This window comes from Marmota flaviventris, chromosome 12, assembly GCF_047511675.1.
Source record: "Marmota flaviventris isolate mMarFla1 chromosome 12, mMarFla1.hap1, whole genome shotgun sequence".
Taxonomy (NCBI): Eukaryota; Metazoa; Chordata; class Mammalia; order Rodentia; family Sciuridae; genus Marmota; species Marmota flaviventris.
Genome location: NC_092509.1, coordinates 23,783,386 through 23,789,791, shown reverse-complemented (window position 1 = coordinate 23,789,791; position 6,406 = coordinate 23,783,386).

Here is a 6,406-nt window from a genome sequence, read left to right as displayed (position 1 = left end):
ATGAGAAACTTTGGCGGGATTTCTGCATGGCGGCAAAAATCTCTATTATCACTGGGAACTGATCTCAGAGGTGAAGAAAGATAGCCCTCCCTCCTTCGCATGGCTTCAGACAGACTATGGAGTGTGACATATTCTATTTTGTTTATTACTTAAGACTGCTCTAAAGTGTCCTCTAGATGTGCCAGCCAACAACTTGAGCAAGGCTGTGCTCATGCCACGGTTCTAGGCAGGGTGGTATTCAACCCGAAGCTGGAGCCGTGCTGAGGATCAGACAAGAAGGTTGGGCTGGAGGGGTGCGTGTTCTGTATTAGACATTCCATATTTCTTGTGGACGAGTTTGATCCTTTAAGCTCTGAAAACACCCAGAGGGCAAACTGTCAGCACCATGCACAAGAATTTTGCCCTGAACAAAATGACCTTTACGTTCTTAAGTGGTTTCATGTTTTTTAGGTCCCTGCATACATCGTCCTCTTTGGTCATTCCCTAACATCTTAAATGCATTTATTTGCTGGTAAGGTTTGCCCTCTCTGGCCAACAGTCACTGATTAACATCTAGTCTGCAAACCATGTAGAAATGTAATCCTTAACAAAATGAGGGCCGCTCCCAGCAAGCCCACACATTGTATTGATTTGCAGACTCCAGCCCAACATGGGCATCCCTTCTCACTAAACGGCAGCTTTCTCTCTCCAGCGAATATTCATGTTCGTCATCCGGATTCTAGGATCAAGCTGGGACCCATTCTGGTCACACCCACGAGAGACTTTACATTTCATGGCTGGTAGGTACAAAGCGCATCTGGAAGACATGTCATGGGACATTCATTGACAAGAATGGAGATTCTTTTTTTGAAAGAAGGAGTCAGGGTGACTTTTTCCACTAGGGGTACCTTTATCTGGGTATCAAACATCTTCTCAGTGGCAAGCCAAGGCAGTGTATTTCCCTTAAACTTAAGACTTACCTGTGGGCTTTTCTTTTCTACTTTTACTGTTAGTGCTAAGAAGATATACCAGCACTCCCACAATCTAGGTCAGGCCCTTGGAGATGGGGCCTTCTGTGTCCTTGGGTAGCTCAGGTACATCCCCAGAGCTTCGGTTTCCCAGGTCGTGACAGAGAGAAAACACAGGCCAGAAGTCTACCTTAGAGGGCCAAGCTGATGGAAAAAGGGGATTGACACATGCCTCTCTTCTCCCTCCTCTCCTTTCGCCTTGGGCCGGCCAGCTGGCCATGGGGGCAGACATTCTGCCAGGCTCTTCTATCTAGGGTAATGGAAAGCAGACACCTAATCCCCGAACCTCATCTTAGACAGGACTGTAGTTTAAAACCTCCACCTTCATCAGAGCTGCTAGTGTTATAAAGCAGGCTGGCAGGGTGCTGTGGCCTCTCCTTGCCCCTGTCCATGGACACGCTTGGAAGCAGAGGGTTGGGCCAGGTCTGGAAGGTAGTAGAGGAGAAAGACGGAGAAGCAAAGGGCCTATTTAACCCATGAACTGGATAGTCAGCCTCTGACGCCAGCAAGGGCCGGGACGCACTGAAGTAAGCTCCAGGCTGCAGCCCATCATGGCACCTACTGTCACACGTAGAGCCCAAGTAGCAGCTGCAGGCCCCCTGATCCAATTAGGGAGACAAAGACCTCCCGTCTCTTTCTGTGAGCACAGGATTGAACATCCAAACTTGCTCAACCGGTGAGCCAGAGGCTTCCTCCCAATTTGATTGTTCTTGGGCACATCTTGTTGCCCCATAGAGATGCAAACCTCTTAAGGGAAGGGTTGACTCCACACATGGATGGATTAGATGCTCACTTGCTTGGTATAATTTATTGGGAGCTGAGAGAAGACTGTCTCCCACCCAGAAACCTCCCACTTCTCACCCACTATGGTCTCAGAAATTCCATCCTAAAACAAAACAAAACACCCTTTCCTTTGGGCAAAATCCTGTCACAAAAATACCTTCATTTACAACAAAATTACAAAGGGAAGCATAACAGAGGTCACTATCATTACAGAAAGGCCCGAAGTAGCAAGAAGTCACCGAGAGACGGTTTCCTACCTGCCTTCCTGAGACATCTTGCATGAAGTCATTGTGTCAACATGTCTCAAAGTATTTGTCCTAAAGTGAAGAACATCACACTCCCACCTCACCTGGAGATCCAAGGAACCAGAGTCATTCCCATGTGAGAAGCCATGTATAAAACTGCCTGGGGCTTCCTGGTTTCCTGGTTTCCTTAACTAGTAGCTTGGTCTCAGGTAGACCTACAGTCTGATGCCAACTTCAGTTGATTCGTGCCCGAGGAAAATAAAGATGAAATGCTGGGCTCCATCCCCAGTTGGGTCTTGTTAATTTTGCGGAGTAGAAAAGCTTCCCAGCTTCACCCTGCACACTCAACACAGGGAGGGAGGGAATCAGATCCCTTCCCTACTGTGACCTCTCAACCATATCTGTCTGCAGGGCAAAGAACAGCTCCGATTTTTTGACAAAAGATGTGTAGAGGATGTGATGATGGACGCGAGAGGTTGGAGTGATGTAACAAAGGGTCATGAGACAAGGAACAAAGGCGACTCCCCAGCTAGGAAAGGTAAGGAAAGAGACTCCACCTAAAGCCTCCAGAGGAAATTGACCCAGCCACCATCATGACTTTAGCCCAATGAAACTGACTGCAGGCTTCTGACCCTCGGAACTGTAAATGCACAAGGTTCTGGGTTCAATCCCTAGCACGACACATACACACACACACATAGATTTAAAAGTGACAGGCAGGGTAGGAATTCAATCAGCAAACAAATTGCCCTAGGCATGGCTATGAGACAGTGGCCAAAAAAGAACGGCAGAGCCTCTCCTGAAAAGAAGAGAGAGGGGCCACCTTTCCCAAGGTGGCTTCTATTACCAACACCTTCACATTCATGAAATGTAGTTTTAAATGCAAACACTGGAGCTGGGGATGTAGCTCAGTGGTAAAGTACTTGCTTAGCACGTTTCAATCCCCAAAACTGCTCACAAGAAAACACCGAACTTGAGTTCCCCCCAACCCCACTTGAGTTCCCCCCAACTCCACCGCAGGAATCTATAAGACTCATGAAGGTATTCAAGCTAAACTGTTCAAAAGACTACTCATAGGTAATTCAACAGCCCTGATGAAAAGCCTATTTCTTCTGCTTCTTTTATTTTTTTTCTTCTTTTTTTTTTTAAAGAGAGAGTGAGAAAGAGGGAGAGAGAGAGAGAATTTTAATATTTATTTTTTAGTATTTGGCAGACACAACATCTTTGTCTGTATGTGGTGCTGAGGATCGAACCCGGGCCGCACGCATGCCAGGCGAGCGCGCTACCGCTTGAGCCACATCCCCAGCCCCTCTTCTGCTTCTTTTAAAAAATGTTTTGGGTATTTATGAATTTGGTCAGTAAGTATTAACTAATATTTTTTCATCAAAGAAAAACAGAACCTTCATTTTTTGAAAATTTCTTATCCCTACAGAGTTTCCCTATCTTGGCCCCCACCCCCACCCCCACCCCCAAAAGAAAACAGTTCACCTGGTTTCTTTGTAGACTACCTTGTAGTTCAGGCACTGTAAAGACCAAATCTCTGAGGTGGCTTTGTATCTCCACTTTACTCTCCTAAGTTATACAATTCTAGGCCCAAAGTTGCTTCTGTAGAAGCACAAACTCCTCTCCAGGTGTCTACACACCTCTTGGGCTCTTACTGGGGACCAGGCACCCTCACCAAGGGCAGTAAGATGAGTGTTCCACCGTAGTGCAAAGGTTTTGCTTAGCTGGAGACCTGGGGGAGGCAGGGCGGGGTGAACGGCTCCACTCTCCAAATCCCCACTCCAATGTGCAGCCTGCCAAACTGCACACAGACATGACAGGGGATTGTAAAAATGCACCACAGACAATGTAGCTAATGTACCAGGATCCCCTGCAAAGGAGCTCAAGGGCTAGCCAGGAAGGGACCAGGGATATCAGAATCTGGACCAAGCACCCTGAAAGGATCTACTTTTTTTTTTTTTAAATTCCCCCACGTTGATCTACTGACTGTTTATCCTCTTCTCCCAAAGGAAAGACAGAGAGGACAAGGAAAAAGAAAGATTGGACTCTGGCTGTATCCCGAGAATAGGCTGTAAGCAATTCAGGCAGAATTTCTTTACACAATGGATGAGAGAACTATGGACCAGGCTGCCAAAATCAGCAGCACTAGCAAGTCCTGTGTATTCAGCTCGAGAGGAGTCTGGACACATTTCAGAAAGCAGAGAATCCAAAGACGGAGACGCTGACTCTTGTCCTGGGTTGACAGTCATAAAATACAAGTTAATTTGTGTTTCACCAGAAAGTGGAAGGGCCGTCACCAGGCTTTTCGAGCACCACTTTCCAAAATTTCAAAATTTAATAATAAAGGATAGTCTCAAAAATATATACATATCCTATGGAATCACGGCATTTTTCCCCTTTTAAATGGGTCTTAGAGATGTCTAAGAGATTACCTAGATAAGGAGTCGACTCCCAGAAAAATCAAATAAATGGCCTCAGAGCATTCTGCTAATTAGTGGCAGAGCCAGGAGTGAAGCCCAACTTTCCATGCTTCTAGTATAGTCCGAAACACGTTCAAAGAATCAAGGAGTTTCTCTGAATTCCAGGGTTTTCCCTTCCCTGGACACTTTCATTAGGGTGTCTGGACCCTTGGACAAAGTCAAATCCAGGAAAGTGTTGCACTGTTCAGCTGGGTGGTATACACAGAAGTGAAAATGCTTCTCAGAGCTCGCTTCATTTAGAAATGCGGGAGAGGGGTTGCTATGCTGCTCAGTTGATCTAGACAATAGCTACAACTTTTGTCCCGTACATAAAACTATATGCCATCCTTTGAATGTTTTCTTTGGGCCTTTTAATCTCTCCTTTGCTTGGAAATTCAGAGGGGTCAAGAATGACTTTTGTCCAGGAAGGATCACAAAAATGGCTCTAGGAGAGGGGGTTTGCTGGAGGGGGGAAGGATATGGGACAGGGGAATGGAACAAAATAGAAAAGAGAGTAATAACTCCTTTAACTCTTTGAAATGCCCAAAGGACAATTCATCATTGTGAGGAAAATATCAGAAGCAGACAATGGACTGCATGTGAGTTTGTGAGTCTGTGAGTTTGTGAGCTGTTGTAAGCAGGTACTTTACAAAACTCAAGTCAGGGGTGCAGAGACTGGGAAGCATTTGATCCCTTTGCACAATTCGACTTATGAAATACTAAAATGTAATCTCGTAATGAGGGCTAAGCATTAAAAGGACTTTTTAAAACTTAGATAATAGATACTGATCTCAGAAGGCTGGCTCTGGGTACCCCAGCTCTACCACAACTCGTCTGCTTGGGGACTAACTCAGAGGCCCAGTCAGGAGCCTCACCACAGTTCATGTAGTTCATTGTAAAGGGGAATAACAAGGTAAATGTCACAAAGCAAGAATGACATCATTGGAGTCTTGTTTCTCTGTTTCCTGGTCTGATTTTTTTAAAGCATATTGTTAAAAAGGTGGTTTTAAATGAACTTCAACGTAGACACTCACTAGGTATTTGTTGAATAAAGGAAAGAAGTGCTTAAATCCAGAGTCTTTACTTATAAACTTCCACCGTTAGGTATATGAGGAGTTTAGAAATACCAAACTGCAGTTTATTCTTTTTTTCTATACATAAGTTAGTGTACTTTTTAAAATGTTTTAAAGAACTAAACCAAATCACAAGTTATTTCCAAAACAAACAAACAAAAAAACACATATTTTTCAAATATTTCTCTAATGGATGAGCTAATGCAGCGATTTCAAAAGTAAAGCAAAACAGGACTGAAATAAAACAAATTATATTTTATGCATGTATGATCATGTCAAAATGAACTCCACTATGATGTATAACTATAATGCATTAATAAAAGCACTGTTAACAAGCGAGGAAAAACTGAATGAAAACTGAGGGTACAATTTAATATATTTTAGATGCACAATCTTGCTGTTTTTTCTAGATTAAATCCTGGCCACTCTTGCTCTTTCAGTGTCTTATATAGACAAAATCACTGAAGCCATGAAAACATGATAACATTCTAAAGAAACTGAATCATTGTTATTATATATATATATATATATATATATATATATATATGCATACACATATATATTATATATGTTTTAAAGCTTTTGCATCATCTTCTAGAAACATCTTAGATTAAATCAATGTACACAAACATGAAATGGCATCTCACTTAAGAAGGACTAGGAGGAAACAGGCCAGTAACACTACAGTACCTAAAACAAAACTTAGCAGAGGTACTGACTTTGTGATTTTTCTGTGCCCCCCCACCCCACCCCTTCCCACTTCAAGAATGTCAAGAATTTGAACTCCCAGATCTTAAGGTGAAAGGGCATTAACTCAAATCTGCTCATGAAGAAAA